The 17,231-nt window shown below is 40.8% G+C and overlaps 1 protein-coding gene across 1 annotated transcript in view; it reads left to right on the top strand.

The window, feature by feature from the left end:
• The window catches only part of LOC112102936 (semaphorin-3D-like), a 156,640-nt gene that overhangs the window by 104,205 nt on the left and 35,204 nt on the right, over positions 1 to 17,231 (top strand). The window lies entirely within an intron of this gene.

Genomic DNA, 17,231 nt, shown 5'->3' with positions numbered 1-17,231 from the left:
GGGTGCTCTGTGACCTCCCCAAATTTCTAGCTAAATGCAAACTGACTAATCACGCTCCTTCTTTGGGCGTCCTGTCAACCCCTCCCCAATACACTGACCATAACACCCCAGAAGGTACCATGCACTCTTCCGAGAACGTACCCTAGCTGGTGCCAAGTTTTAACCGCATCAGGCTTCTCGAGAAATCCCCCACCCAATATGCACCCAATTCTCGGAAAAATAATGAGGAAGGTACCGAGAAAGGGAACAGACCCCAACTCTTATTTTTGTAAATGACATACTATGTTTGCGGTTTGTAAGAATAAAGGCAGCCTGTGAGCTGTGATCGGGTGTGGTAGTTTTCGGATTGCTACCCCAACGCGTTGGTACGTATTGCAATAACCTGGCCTCAGGCTTGAGTCTGAACTAAAATCAATGCGTGGGTGACTTTTTCCACGACACATCTGAACATCCATACTCACACCATCCCTTGCAGAACAACCTGAAATGTTAGCCATTATCTTCTTCATCACCATCACCTTCCTCATCCACACCAGCGGCCATGATTCTGGCCCCTCCCAAGGGCTACATCTCTCTCTCCTACTGCCACCAGTTGGGATGCCACTTATAATAGGTTACGCTGACATTACCATGTCTAATGCATATTCCATAAGGGGTTCTCCCCTCTTCCTTATTTGTATTTCCTCCCCTTATCAATGTTAAGGTTTCCTTCTTCCATAGGTTAGTGTATGTATGATTTCACCCCATTACCATATACATCAATTAGTTGCCATGGCATTCTTGCGGGCAGCTGTTCCGTCCAGAAGCTGGTGTCTGTTTATATTCTGTGGTTGGTTGATGTCATTATGGACAAAATTCCCCCCTCCCCCCACTAATTTCCAGTTCCTCAAAACCTATGAATTACCTAAGTTTATCTATGCCAAAGTTCATAGGCCTCAAGCCTTATGCTAACTGCTGAAGCCAGTGTCTTACAGGATATAAGCCTGCAGGTTCCTTGCATTACTGCTGAATATAGAAAACAGAATACAATGCAAAGCAGTGAATATAATAGAGGTAAACTAGGCCACTGGGCTACAGAGTTTATGATCACATACTTTAATGTTTATTGCTTCCTGTATTTGATTTAAAATCTGCTGTTGAATTTGTGGGCTTTTTTTAATGAAAGTTAAAATAATTAGATTTACCATGAAACAGCATAAGCTAATTGAAGCAGCCACAAAAATTGTCAATGCAAATCGAACCATCTGGATGAACAGATAAAAGCTATGGAGAAATTCAGAAGACAGGTGGCATTCCAATGCTTTGCCATCATCACCTTACAATATGGATGTAAAACTGGAATGGGGCACAGAAACAAAAATAAAACTCTCATGGACTCCAAGATAAAATCTAATGTCAAAAGGATATTTCTGAAAGTACCAGCTATGATTAGACATCAGTACTAGGAACAGTTTTATTTATTAGTACACCAAATTTAATTACTAATTAAAATTAGTACACGAATACCTAAATCAATGGAACAGTAACCATGTACCATATCAAGAGGGGGTCCACAACAAAGCCAACCAGTGGGGTAAAACAACTATCATTTCAAAAGGAACAATGGCCTTTTCATTAAGGTACCAGACTGGAACTCCGGAAATCAGACTTTAATTTCCAGCCCTGCCACATACTTTCTATGTGAACTTGGGCAAATCACTTAGAATCCGATTGCTGCGCACCCACTGCTCAAATAGATATCACTGAGATTTGTGGGTGCTCAAACTTCTAAAAAAATCAGGCCTCATCCCTCTCTGAACCTCAGTTTCGCATCTGTAAAATGGGAGCAATATTTATTTCCTTCCTCCACTTTGTCTGTCTTGTCATTTTAGACTAAGCTTTTTGAAGCAGGTACATTCACTTACTATATCTTTGAACTATGTATAGCTCAATGGGGTCCTGCTCTCAGTTAAGGCCACCAGCTGACACTCTGCTGGAAATAATTAAGGACGTTCAAATTCTTAAAACACTTTTCCCATCTAAAAAGAGTCTTTTTATTCAAAAATGGAAAATGTTGTCCCCCCACTGACTTTCAAAATGTTTCTTTTTTTTATTACATTTGTAACTTGCTTTGAATCTAAAATGGTTTTGAAACTTTTAATTTACCAAAAATGATTTTTTCAGTGAATGAAAGAGTTCAATCATTTATAAAATTTCCAATAAAAATATTTTATAGATTAAAATCTTCAATGCCTTTGAAATGGGGGGGAAAATGTTATTTTGAAGGCTTGTTAAATAATTTTTTAAATAGAAGTTTCAACCATGTCTAGAAATAATAAATGACTATAGGAATGCATAACAGCAAAATATAGGCTGGGCAAATCTCTAAAAACAAATGACCAAATGTGACAGGCTGATGGATGATATTTGAGCTCACCTGTAAGAAGCCCCTATGAGGTAAAGGTTGGTGTTTTTATAGCTGCTCTTTTTATCCAGAGATAAATAGTTCTTTTATTGTCACTTAAGTGTATTTGAATAGCTTTTCATGTCAAACACACATCTGGATTGTTTCATATATGCTACCCCAAAGTGGGTTTTCCCATGCACTGGTTCTTAATGGAACTTCCTCCTAGTTTGCCATGGAATCCAGACACTACAGTAACGAACTATGTATAGCAGAACTCTTTAATCCGATCTAACTGGGACCGGGGCCAGATCAGATAAGCAAAAATTCGGATAATTCGGAAAATGGGAACGTGCCAGGCTACATCGCCATCTAGTGGCCACAGGAGCAATTGTCCACTTTGGGCAATTAATTAATAGAGAGAGCCCGATAATAGAGAATTGGATAAATGGAGTATTACTAAACCTAGACAGATGTAGCAGTTGGATTGGCAGGGAGGCGGTGTTTAACTGCTGTAGAAATGGCAGGGAAGTCAGTTCCTAAATCCACAAAAATCCCATAGGGAAGGAGCATCTGCACAGGTTCCCTGGCTCCCTCTCCGAGGTGGTATGTCTTACAGGAACCCATGGGCAGCATGTGAGCCATGCGACCCCGCCCTTTCTGCCCAAGGCCCTGCCCCTACCCCCAATCCGCTGGAGTCCTGAGCGCTCCCTCTCCCCCCTGTGGGCAGAGGAGCTGCAGCTGAACTGCCCCAGGCCCCCAGCCAGCACCACCACCGGGATGGCCCCAGAACTGGCCTCTGGCAGAGCTGAGCTCCCACCAGCTTGGGCACTGGCTTGGGGGAGAGGGCAGAGCATGGGCAGGGCCGGGCTTGGTTTAGGGGAGGCTTAGTCTCCCCTGGCCTATTATACCCACTGCCCAGGCAGGAACCATATTGCCTGACTGCTCTCCGCTGGGGCCGTAGCAGCCCCTAGACCTCACAAAGAAATGGCAGCAACGTAAAGGGATTTTTATTGCAGATCTGTGCAGCACTAATCTGCCTCTTGTAAAAGCCACCCACATCTAAAGCACAATGGCATGGTTACAGGGCTAGCTGCCCTTTGTCCCCTTCCTAACTTAACTGCATCTGGGCACGAGCCTCCCAACCCAAGTGTACTGGGTTGCGTGAGCAAGCTAAAATAACTGCAGAGATGTTGCTTTGAGCCTGAGGCTTGGGCTAGAGCTTGGGCTCTCAAGCCTGGGGGTGGGCAAATGCGAAACCCCCAAGCTGCAACCTCAAAGTAACATCTACACAGCTATTTTTAGCATGCTAGCACGAGTTTATAAGCTGGACAGCTTGCTCTCGGATGCAGTGCGGACATACCCTCTGAATGCACCCCCTCAAGCATCAGGTCTCATGCCATTACCTCCTGGGGTGAAATCACACAATTCTCCCACTCTTAGACTGGGCCCATGGCTACAGCATCCTCTGTATCAACCGTGCTTACTGAGCAGATTTGAGTGGATTTGGCATCTGTGATTCTTCCCTTTGCAAGTCTGAACAGTGGTGAATATAGTGATCAGACAGTCTTCGGAGTGTTTAATCTTAACAGTAGGAAGAAATGAGAATACAAGAGAAAAAGAATGTCAAGACAACAACCTATACACACGTCTGTCTTATCTAATGGCTTCCCATTGCCCTGATGGAAGCCTAGGAAGGACTAACTTCAGACTCTCTTTGTATTCCAGAATAGAAGTTATGGGACAATAGGCAAAGCTCAGGTACAGAAGGTTACTATGAGCATAAGAGTGTCTGACAATTATTCTGCTCACTGGACAGATTTACAAACCTCAGCTTCCTTCCCCAGACCAGAAGAAAAGCTCTGTGTAGCTCAAAAGCTTGCACATTCTACCAACAGAGCTTGGTCCAATAAAATATATTATCTCACCTACTTGTCTCTTTCATGTCCTGGGATCAAACATGCTACAGCTAGACTGTAGATATTTTGGAAGTGAGAACTAAAATCCAATAAACAGAGCATTCAATTAATCCAGAGGCTATTGGATGGTAGTTCTGTGTATTTAGATGCATACATTTAGGGCTAATAGTGTAATTTCATTTATTGCAATGGTGCTACCCTGATTTACACCAGCTGAAGATCTTGGCCCTTTGTTTTGCTTTTTTCTCTCTTTTGCTTTATGTTTCTATATAGCATGGATATTTATGGGGTTATTTGGAGAAACCAGATATTTTTCCTGATATTTTTAACAATGATACAATTAAATGTATTTCCTAATTTTAGGGTACTATATCCCTCAAAACACAATTATATATAAGTAACACAACCAGTGTAAAAGCTGCATGACAACATTGCTGAGCTCTAGAACTGCAAGTGGCACAGCACTGATTTCCCATTGGACAACCAAAATACATACCTCATGTCTGTATTGCCACCAAGGAGCAAGAGTTTCTAATGGTGCATTGCTCAGACAAGGCTTTAATATACCACACCCAAGAAGTTATACTAAGAACACCATTTCCTTAGAAATCTTTTCAGAGATCTTTTCATTTTGGGCCAGATTGTGATCCTTTTACTCAAACAATTGAATTTAATAAAAACAATCTCAAGATTCAAAATGTTTCTTTCCTGAACTGCTGAGAGGTTGAGTAAAAAAGGAACAACTAGGAATAGAAAAACTGTTTTGGATAAAAGAACAACAGCTTGGAAGCTGCACCTATCCATTCAAAATAGACCTGAATCTATTTGAGGTTGGGTAAATGTAAGAAAAAAAATCAGTATCACACTTTTCTGTGGTTCCTAGCTGGTTCTATCCTTCGCTAGAGACCGAAGGAGCAAAACACTGCAAAAGAACCTGTTCTCACAAGATTTGCAGCCTTATTCTGAATCCAAATGATTTGACCAGTTCAGATAAAGGTAACTCAGAAGTCAAGATGTTTATTGGAACTTCATACCATTTGGATTTTTGCTCTCACCTCTAGCAATAGAATGTAGTAGCTGAAATCTTTTGAACCAGGAAAACTTAATGAAAAGGAAAGAGAAATATTTCTAACAGTAGGAACAATTGAATGTTTTTAAGAAAGTCTTTGATTCATGGATCATAAGGTAAGAAGGGACCATTACCTAGTTGGACCTCCTGTCTAACACAGGCTGTAGGATTTCCCTGAATTAATTCCTGTTTAAATGAGAGCATGTCTTTTAATAAAAACATCCAATCTCAATTTAAAAATGCCAGTGATTGAGAATCCACCACAATTCTTGGTAAGCTGTTCCGATAGTTAATTTTTACCACTCTTAAAACTCTGCATATTATTTCTAGTCTGAAATTATTATTTCTAGCCATCCATTATAAAATTTCTGTTCCCCATTAGGTACTTGTAGTTTGTGATCAACCTTTACATTTCTTTGTTATGCTAAACAGATTGATGCACCATTATTGGAGCTATTTGAAATTAATGGTAATTAGACTTACATTGTCATTTGTAAAACATTGCAAAGGCACTATATAGCATATCAAGTCACACAACGTGCCTGTAAACTAGGTATATTATTATCCCTGTTATAAACAGAGACATGGAGGCACAAGAAGGTTACATGTTGTGTCCCAGGAACAGATTACCATTCTCATGCCTTAACCACAAGACAACGCCTTTAGGTAGTTGTGACACAGAAGCTCCTTAGCAAAGGAACAAAGAAAGGGCCCCTGTTCTTTGCAAACAACTCTCATCTCAGACCTGACAAACTCACTGTGCCAAACAAACATCTTACAGGATGTTTATCCATAAAGAGTAACATGTGAGGTATCTACTGAAATCTTGTAATTTGTCAAGATTCATAATCTTCACACATTGTGAAATGTATGTACAGATAATATTTAAGGAATAATATATTTATATTGAAAGTCTGCTTTATAGACTTGGAGTAGAATTTAGTCACCAGGGGATAACCTGTCCTGGTGATGGCTGATTTGGGCCAGGGGGAGTTGTCACCCTGACTTTAGCCACTGATGCAATGCAAGGCTCGGTTGTTTAATAATAATAATATATGGAGATATCCTATCTCCTAGAACTGGAAGGGACCTCGAAAGGTCATTGAGTCCAGCCCCCTGCCTTCACTAGCAGGACCAAGTACTGATTTTGCCCCGATCCCTAGGTGGCCCCCTCAAGGATTGAACTCACAACCCTGGGTTTAGCAGACCAATGCTCAAACCACTGAGCTATCCCTCCCCCCTTGAGTATTTAGCCTCGCACAATACTAAAACTTTCAACTGAAAATCATGACAGGCAACTGCAAACAATCAAAATCATTTAAAGGTAAAAAAGTAACATTACAACAAGATGAGTAAAAACAAAAGACTGTTTCAATATAACAGAGGTGAGAGAGCTCCTGAGAATCCATTCACTTGTGGAGCAGGGGTATTTTCATGAATGTTTGGATCCTGGTTCTTATGAATCCAGCCAGCTTTGCAACAGACTGAACTGTGGGGGTGGGGGAAATCTACTTTTTTAGATGGAAAAGGTAACTATTAATAAGTACAGGCCATAGCTTGCGTTTTATGATTTTTGTTTTGTGTTCTAACCAGTTGTTTCCATCACTTTTCTCTCATTTCTCATTCAATCTTTACCCTTTCTTAAATAAACCTACGTGTGTTTTATTTTAAGTGCTCACAAGTGCTGTGTGGTTTACAAGAGCAGTGGTTTAAGGTAAAACTAGCAAACTGGGGTACGTGGCACCTTTGGGTGCAGAGGATCTGGAATTCCTGAGTAGCCAATGTCGGGGGCTGGCTATCACAGGGGAATGATTCAAAGGGACTTGGGGACTGGGATGCACCTATTGTTAAGTTGCAAAGACAGGGCTGGCACAGTGCAGAGGAGAGCACAGGGGTGTAACAAGGTGACTCAGTCCTGGGTGCCCTGAGACCCATCACACCAGTTAGAAACATTGATGGCTGTAGGGTGGCTCTGCAAGGGACATTTCCTACTAACTCTACTTATTGATCAGTTTGTCCCTGGGGGATTAATGGGATGCAATACACACAATTGTCATGTGCTGTGTAATTTCAAATGTCCTTCCTATTCATTTAGGACCTGATCTGAAACCCAATAAAGACAATGGGAAGATTCCCATTGACTTCAATGACCATTGGATCAGGTGAATAGATGTCTACTCCTTTTTTTAATAAGGTATGTACCTTAACATAGCACTGTAGTTTCAGTGGTTAATCATTCATTCTGTTTTACTTTAAAGATAAGTTTACGCTTCATTACATGCATTGAGAATGAAATGCTTAGCAGGAAATAACAGCTTCATTAGTTCATGCAAAAGCTGAAGCACTGTACAAAGTTTACGTTTTATGCATTTTTCTCAAACAACAAAAGCTGTAAAAAATTGCTGATGCTAATAATTTTGCTGGACTTTTTTCTCCCAGATCTGTGTGCAGAACAATATGAAAGTTAAGAAAAGCACCAACCCCCTCACTCCCCTGAATCAACAATTAAAATGGAGAAATGCAAGTTTCCTATTGAACATTTTCTCTTCCATAGCATCCAAAGAAATGTTTTGTCCCCTCTACATTTGAGTCTAAGCACTAGGTGGCAGTCTTGCACCTCACAAGTTATAGGTTCTGTCATTGGTTAAACTACGCATGCTATAAAACAGTGTAGTCAAATGTCTCCTTTGAATGTGCTCTAATAAAGAAGGTGCCTTTGCCTGCTTATCTGGGTGGAGGAGGATTCTTCATATGCAGGTGCACTTAATCTTTTCAAGATGTAATAAAGCCCAATAAAGCTGCACTCTGTTGTGTAAAATATAATAAGTCCATAGGTCTTTCATGTTTATTTACCTTTTTTGTGTCATGAAAAGAGAGGTAGGGTAAAAAATTTGAAGCTTGTATGTTAAGCAATAATGAGATTGCTCCATTGTCTAGTGTAAACCCTGTTAGTGTGCAATTTCCTTTTTCCTGTTCTCCAAATTAGTTAGCAGGAGCAACTTCTCCCGAGTGAGAATAAGTTCTCCAGACTTCTTGGAAGGGACTGACCAAAAGAAAAAACTTCCTCACACAATTTGACTTCCCTCTTAAATCAGTTGGGAAGACTTGCTAAAGGAGCCCATATTCTATTTAGGGCCTGATCCACAGCCCATTTAAGTCAGTGGGAATCCTTACAAAGACTTAGTGGGCTTTGGGTTTCAGTGGTAGCCATGTTAGTCTGTATCAGCAAAAAAAGAGTCCTAGTGGTACCTTAGGCTTGGTCTACACTAAACCCCCAAATCGAACTAAGGTACGCAACTTCAGCTACATGAATAACGTAGCTGAAGTTCGAAGTACCTTAGTTCGAACTTACCTCGGTCCACACGTGGCAGGCAGGCTTCCCCGTCGACTCCGCGGTACTCCTCTCGTCTAGCTGGAGTACCGCAGTCGACGGCGAGCACTTCCTGGTTCGACTTATCGTGTCCAGACAAGACGCGATAGTAGAACCCAGAACTTCGATTGCCAGCCGCCGAACTAGCGGCTGGGTGTAGACATACCCTTAGAGACTACCATTTATTTGGGCATAAGCTTTTGTGGGCTAGAACCCACTTCATCAGATATATGAAGTAAAAAATACAGGAGCAGGTATAAATACATGAAAAGATGGAGGTTGCTTTTCCAAGGGTTAGGTCGGTCTAACGAGATAAATCAATTAACAGCAGGCTACCAAGGGAGGAAAAATAACTTTTGAAGTGGTAAGAGAGTGGCCCATTACAGACAGTTGACAAGAAGCTGAGAGTAACAGTAGGGAGAAATTAGTATTGGGGAAATTAAGTTTAGGTTTTGTAATGACCCAACCACTTCCAGTCTTTATTCAGGCCTAATCTCATGGTATCTAGTTTGCAAATTAATTCCAGTTCTGCAGCTTCACAGACCTTGGGAGACAGGCCTGGCCTCGCTTACTGACAGCCCCCCAACCTGAAGCAAATACTCACCAGCAACTACACACCAAAAACACCAACCCAGGAACCAAACCCTGCTACAAACCCTGGTGCCAACTCTGTGCACATATCTATTCAAGGGACACCATCATAGGACCTAACCATATCAGCCACACCATCTGGAGCTTGTTCACCTGCACATCTACCAATGTAATATATGCCATCATGTGCCAGCAATGCCCCTCTGCCATGTACATTGGCCAAACTGGACAGTCTCTATGCAAAAGAATAAATGGACAAATCTAATATCAGGAATTATAACATTCAAAACCCAGTAGAACACTTCAATCTCTCTGGTCACTCAATAACAGACCTCAAAGTGGCAATTCTTCAACAAAAAAAAACTTCAAAAACAGACTCCAACATGAAGCTGCAGAACTGGAATTAATTTGCAAACTTGATACCATGAGATTAGGCCTGAATAAAGACTGGGAGTGGTTGGGTCATTACAAAAGGGGGGAGGGATTGCTCACTGGTTTGAGCATTGGCCTGCTAAACTCAGGGTTGTGAGTTCAATCCTTGAGGGGGCCACTTAGGGATCTGGGGTAAAAATCTGTCTGGGGGTTGGACTAGATGACCTCCAGAGGTCCCTTCCAACTCTGATATTCTATGATTCTATGAAAACCCAATACTAATTTCTCCCTCCTGTTACTCACACCTTCTTGTCAACTGTCTAATGGGTCACTCTCTTACCACTTCAAAAGTTATTTTTCCTCCCTTGGTAGCCTGCTATTAATTGATTTCTCTCATTAGACTGACCTAACTCTTGGTAAAGCAACCTCCATCTTTTCATGTATTTATACCTGCTCCTGTATTTTTTACTTCATACATCTGATGAAGTGGGCTGTAGCCCACAAAAGCTTATGCCCAAATAAATTTGTTAGTCTCTAAGGTGCCACAAGGAGGACTCCTTTTTTTTTACGTGGGCTTTGAATCAGATCCTTTGCCCTCAGACCCACCTAGCAGACCACGTTCATAGTTTTCTCTCTCATAGGCTTTCTTGATTCAGATTTTAAAAGTAATAGTAATACGTTGATGTACATGCAGCACACAAAATACTTTACCAACATTAATTAGTTAAGCTGGTCAGCAGATCAATAAGGGAAGTATCTAAATGTTGTAAAGTGGGGCAGGAGGGTTAAATCAAAGATGGTTTTCTCAAGATCATATACAGCAACGCAATGCATTGTCAGAAACGGAACTCCACATCCATCCCACTGTCTGATTTATCCTCTTGGAGGCTAATATCTTCTTCACTAAAAATGCTAGGTGTTCTCCTTGACAGCACTAGTCATGTATGGCATGGTAGAGATCAGAGTCATTAACATGCATGTGGAGTCATCAATGTTAATGTGTGAGACACATGTAGCTCTTCTGTGAGGTCTCCAGTGTGCCGTAGTACCAAACCTTGACCTGACAGTCCCTTGTTAGTGTGCTACTTTTAACACAGCTGAGACAAGTACTGTAGGCATTTCAGTTGCTAATACCTGTAACATCTGGTTGATTCCAATATCATTTCCCAACTGCCTTCAAATACTTTGTTCCTCCCAGGGCCCCAAACATCCTGCTTCTGTGACCTTCTCTTCCCAACTGCCCTGGAATCTTCCCTTCCTGGCCCTACAGCCCCTTGAGCAGGTGAAGCATCACCATTAGCAGATGCATCACAGTGCCCTATGCTAATCCATTGCACTAGCTAAGTAAGCTGTACTACTAGATAATAAACTTTACCACCACTCAGCAATGCTACAGCAAGTCAATAGCCAATAAGGTCTCTCAGTTGTCACTATACTGGCCATCATAGCCCTTTGGACCTACACAGCAGCAGTGGAATACAACTAAGAGCCTTCTGCTCCAAAATCATAGTCCTCTACCATTTAAGCTAAAGAAGAATCTTCAGTAGCTATTAGCATTGTAGAGCTCCTGACACAACAGTTAAACAGTTCTGACTCTAAATGACATACCAGTCAGTTCATTACAATACCATTGTACCATACCTCCATTATATATCACTAAAATGCACATCAGCCAGACATTTTCCCCTGTAGCTATCTATAGTAAAGAACGTCAAGCTTTGCCACTGGTAAATGGGAGGTATGGTTTGTCCTACATTTTATTTAAGAAAGCTGAGATTCTTGATTCTAAGACATATTTGAATATTTCTTGTTTTGCAACAACTAGCTCTCACTCAAACTGTGAGTGTCTTATCAAGAAATCAGCATCTGAACATTTCTATGCCAAATCATAATGCATATTACATCTCCACTTCATCGCTGTTGGGTTTCATTTTGCATGTGCAAAGTTAGTGGAGTTTTCTGCAGATCTGACACATTCAAAAGTCTAGAATTACCTAGTGTCTGCCTCTTAAGAGGTTTAGACCTCATTGTAGAATACCCACATGCATTGAACTGTCACCACTGCTGCTCCAACTAGAGAATTGCTGGAAAACACATTCAGATACAGATAAAATCCAACAGAAAGAATTCCTAACATCCAATGTCACGGATGAGCGTAAGTGTGACGCTTTCCAGGAGTACCCAGGGCAGTGAGGCACCTCGCTACCATACTTTCCCTTAGCGTGAGAAAGCCTTGTCTGTGCCTGCCGGGGGTCAGCTCTCCGACTCCACCAGCCACAGGCAACAAGTTCTCCCCTCTAGGTCTACACAGGTCCTACTGTTACTCTACAGGTTGGCAACAGACAACCTCCAACCCCTCCAAGTGTCTTCCTAGAGTGTTCAGCCCCTGGTCCACTGGACACTCACAGTATTTACAGATTCACTGCTTCCAAAGAAACAGTACGTCCCAGCTTACCAGTTACATCTGCGGTCACTGCTCTGCTTGACACACAGCACTTCAATATGTTTCTAGTGAAATCAAGCCTAAGTTTATTTAGCAAAGCATAGAGATTCAAGTAGTAGCAAGTAGAAGTATTGGAAAAAAATTGTTACATAGAAAATAAAACCATAACACCACATTCTAGAGCCCGTACTTAATTAACAAGACACTCAAGTCTTACAGAGTATTGCTCACCCCAAATCCTGGCAGCACTTTACAGCCAACCTTCACGGTGACCCTCCTTTCAGGAAACAAACATGTTGTCCGCTTGCCTCTTTGGCAAAGGACCCCATGTGTTTCCTTGTACCCCCAGATATACCAGCACAATCCTTTGTCTTTATTCATAGAAAGGACCCCCTGCCATTTGTTCATTTTGTAGATTTCCTTTCATGTAGTTTTTGCAATGTCTTCTTTTGTCTGTGGCTCAGTCTGCAAACAGGCATACATTGTGAGGCATACAATACACAGATGACCAGACAGGGAGATAAGTGTCTGTTACCTACTGCCTGAAAGGAACATTACAGAGGTATGTCACCTCCAAGTGACAGGCCACAACTCCAAGACCTTAAGAATATATTTTTTGTAGCCACACAAATAATATCTGTTCCCACATTTTACAATGATTATGATGACCAGTGTTACAGGCTCTCAGTAGTGATCTCACATGTCATCCTTGGGTGACCTACTATGCATTTATCTGACCCAAAGGATCCTTGTAAAACCCTATGCACACCCCATACTATTGGCCAATTGGTGTCAGTAATTCTGCCCTGCAGAATTTAAACTACTTTGTCAATCCTAATTGCAATCCACCCTATATGAGGTATTGGTAATACACTTCTTTAAAAAGGTAGAAAAACATCTGAGGCATCTCCAGACAGCAGCAACCCTACACCAAGCCCTAGGCAAAATACATACCTGATCACTTCAGAATTTGGCACATTCACAGAGCAAGATGTTCTAGATGAAGCAAAGGAAATGTAAGTCACCACCAGTATTTCAGGCCCCTGCTTATCATGGCCAGTGAAAGACGCCCATGTTTTTTATTGACAGAGATGGTCAATGTCGAATTTGAAGAGGAAAACCTACCATCCCATGTCACCGACTGACAATAGAGCAGTACGTGATTAGTGTAGTGGGGAGGGGAGGAATAACTTTATGTAGATTTGGGAATCTCTGAGATCTCACCACCACCAGTGACCTTAAAGACATTCCTATGTGACAATCCAGTTGAACACCTGCCTCTCCCACTCTGTGGCTTTCAGCTCTTTACCTACTATAATTAGCTTTGTGTATTATGTTCTCCATAGAAACACACAACTCCCTTATGTCAAAACCAAGCCATACGGATAAGCCACATCTCCCCTATATTTCAAAGATATCTCATATGTACATAGAATACATGTAGTACACCTCTACCCTGATATAACGCTACCCTATATAATATGAATTCTGATATAATGTGGTAAAGCAGTGCTCCGGGGGGGCGGGGCTGTGCACTCTGGTGGATCAAAGCAAGTTCGATATAACGCTGTTTCACCCATAACGCGGTAAGATTTTTTGGCTCCCGAGGACAGCATTATATCGAGGTAGAGGTGTATATACAGACTTGACCTTGAGCATACAACACAAGTAATCCCTGGCATGGAACTAGCTATATTTTAGAGTAAATATATTAACAATTATAGTGCTATTTTACTTATATATTTAAAATTCATTTAGTTTCATGTCAGATGGCCTGTGAGATGAAACTAGGTTAGGTATCATATTTTGTATACAGTTTGTGTAATATGTGCAGAGAAATATATGGGGAAAGATATAGCAAGGTAGGAAGGATGGTCTGGTGGATATGGCAGTGGATGAGGCTTTGGGAAACCTGGGTTCAACTCGTGGCTCAGACAGAGATACCCTGTGTGGCATTGGCCAAAAATCACTTAATTTACCCTTAGAAGTGCTGTGCATTCACAACTGAGGTCAACGGGAACTCAGCTCTGGGCAAATAATGAGCTATGCAATACAAAGTACTCAAAAATTGGGCTTAGGTATCTTGAATTGGACATCCAAAATTAACGGAAATGTCTGATCTTAATCTCTCTGTACTTCTGTAACCCACGGATGAGCATGTTTTGCAGGTGCCCTTCTGTGCCAATCTACAGAGTATACAAGTTGTTACGTGCCCCATCTACTGACCCTCTCTTGTTAGCTCAAGCTGTAGCAGTTCATGCTTCTGGTTCTGAAGATCCCTGGTGTGCTGACCAAGTTGGCAGCTGCCACAGCTGTAAAATAGAATTAATACTTCTGTGTCACATGAGAGAAGAGAGGAAGAAATCCATTAATAGCAAGGTACTCAGAGTCCACGATATATAAATTACCAGATAGAGTCATATGGTCACTGAAAGCTTGCAGTGAACGTTTATTTGCTTTCATTCATAATACTTCAAACTGTGATGTCTTCTGACCCCATACTAACCATGGTCAAGCTAGGTTATGTTCACATGAGAGATTTCTAAGGAAAACCAAAGTGGTGTTTCTGTGCATGCACCTTTTCCCTATGAGTCATTACAGCCCTTCATGATGTTAAAGGGCAACACTCTGCAAATGGCCCTTTGAGGTGTGGGTTGGGATGTTCAAAAGAATCCTGCTGAATGAAAGTCCAGTTGTAGCCATGAAAAATGCTATAATTAGAGCTGCTTGGGGGGGGGGGGGGAGAAGGGGAACACTTTTTCAGAACTCAAAATTTGAACATTTTTCAACAGCTCCGTAATATGTAGGAAAACAATTATTTTTTTGTTAAAAATACCCAAAAAATTCCCAGTGTTTTTAAAAATTAAAAGAAAAATTTACACAGCACTTTTCTCAAGACTAGAGTTTTTAATCCCATTGTCATGTCAGATTTGGGTAATTATATACATATAATCACTGTAATTTCAAATGTATACAGTTGTGTCTTCCTGCATTAGACCTTCATGCATTTCACACCAGAGATTAACTTTATGGATAAAAGTATGTAATAGATACACAGAGTTATTTGTACAATCAGTTAGTGAAGTTTCTAAAGCCCTTTGGGGGTCCACATGGATGGGGAAAAAAAATAAAATATAATCAGTCTGGTTCATTTCAGGATGTGAAATTTCAGTATTGTTATAAGTCAATTTGCCTCTTATCAATACATTTTTCATTTAATTATTTACAGAATTCAGTCATTTTCAAAGGGCCATCCAGACATTGGGACAAATTAGCAAGGCTATAAACTATACTGTGTAAGTGAGGTGAGGTTTTTTTTGTGTGTGTGAGGCGGGGGGGTTCTTAATATGGATAATTTGAAACAAGTGATAATCAGTACAATTTTTAATGATGGCTTATCAGTTCTGTCATCATGTTTCCCATGATGCTTATGAGAATAAAATGGATAAGGATACAAAAATGCCATCTTATCTTTAAATATTTCAACTGAATCGACTGTGCAATCAATTTTCTCACCTAGCTTTGAGCTAAAATGTCTCTGGCTTTTCTTCCTCAATTTAGCATCTATAACTTTAAAACATAAGATCATCACTAATAAAATTTGCAAATGACAAAAATTGGGGCAGTGGTAAATGAAGCAAACAGGTCACTGATACAGAGCAATCTGGATCGCTTGGTAAGATGGGTGCAAGCAGATGATATGCGTTTTAATAAAGCTAAAAGTGAATATACATCTAGGAACAAAGACTGTAGGCCGTACTTACATGATGAGGGGCTCTATCCTGAGAAGTTGTGACTGAAAAAGATTTTTTTTGGGGGGGGGGGTGGATAATCAGCTGAATATGAGCTCCTAGTGCGATGCTGTGGCCAAAAGGACTACTGCAATTCTCAGATGCATAAACAGGGGAATCTGGAGTAGGAGGAAAGAGGTTATTTCACCTCTGTCTTTAGCACTGGGACAATTGCTGCTGGAATACTGGTGCCCATAATTCAAGAAGGATGTTGATAAATTGTAACTAGTGGGGGGGTAAGAAGGAACTTATCCTGTGAACGGGTTCTCCCATCGTTACCTAATGCAAGATTACTTGCACCTTCCTGTGAGGCAACTGGTACTGTCTATTAGCAGAGGCAGGATACCAGATTAGACCTGGTCAGATCTACATTCATCTGTTCCTATAAAATAAAATTTGAGGAAAGTTAAAAAAAGAAAGGGTTGGCTTAAAATTCAGAATGAGCCCTTTTTATGATGTGAAAATATCCTTCTCGGTAATTCTAGAAGCTCATACTCCTGGAGGTGTTAATATGAAAAACTGATAGTTCCATTTAGGTTTCCATTGCAAGCCTATTTCAAACTGCAAGTTCTGCTGCAGAATTTCAGAATGATGTACCCTTTTGAGTGACAACGGATTGTCAATTCCAGGGATAGGGAAGAAACAGCAATATGCATGCATTTTAGCTGGTAAATCTGCATCAGAATTTATTATTGAAGCACTACAAAGGCAACTGCTAAATCTGGGCCAAAATATTCAGAGTGTAATTAGCCTTATGATTTCCCTTTTCTGAGTCCTACTCTTCACCCACCCACCCACTCATATTGAGCCCTCCTGCCCCACATATCGATACAGTAATCAGGCCCAGTTGCAGTCCCTCACTTTCAGCATGGCCTTGTACCATTAAACTTGATAGTAGCTTTTTCATGGACTTTAATGGGAGCAGGATTAAGCCCTTTTCGAGCACAGCTTCCTGGCGTACCCAGTCCCCTAAAACTGTAGTATCCAAATGAACTGAGTATGCTGCATGTATGTGTAATAAGTTTGCAGAAGGCAATAGGCTAATATTGGATATAATATTTCTTTCTACTTTCTGTATCTCAGCTTACTTTTCTGCTGGGGACCAGACCAGAGTTTAGTCTTTTTAGGACTTTATCTATCTAAATAATATAGAGTTAAGCTTCCAATAGAAAGACAAAATCTCTAAAGGAAAATGTATACTAAATCTATCTGTATGAATACACAACAGTTTACTTATAACCTTGAAACAATTGTGAATATTGTCAATAGCAGCTATTTTAAAGACAACACTTT

Source organism: Terrapene carolina, unplaced genomic scaffold, assembly GCF_002925995.2.
Source record: "Terrapene carolina triunguis isolate 2854851 unplaced genomic scaffold, T_m_triunguis-2.0 Scaffold68, whole genome shotgun sequence".
Classification (NCBI taxonomy): Eukaryota; Metazoa; Chordata; order Testudines; family Emydidae; genus Terrapene; species Terrapene triunguis.
This window is presented reverse-complemented; position numbering and strand designations above follow the sequence as displayed.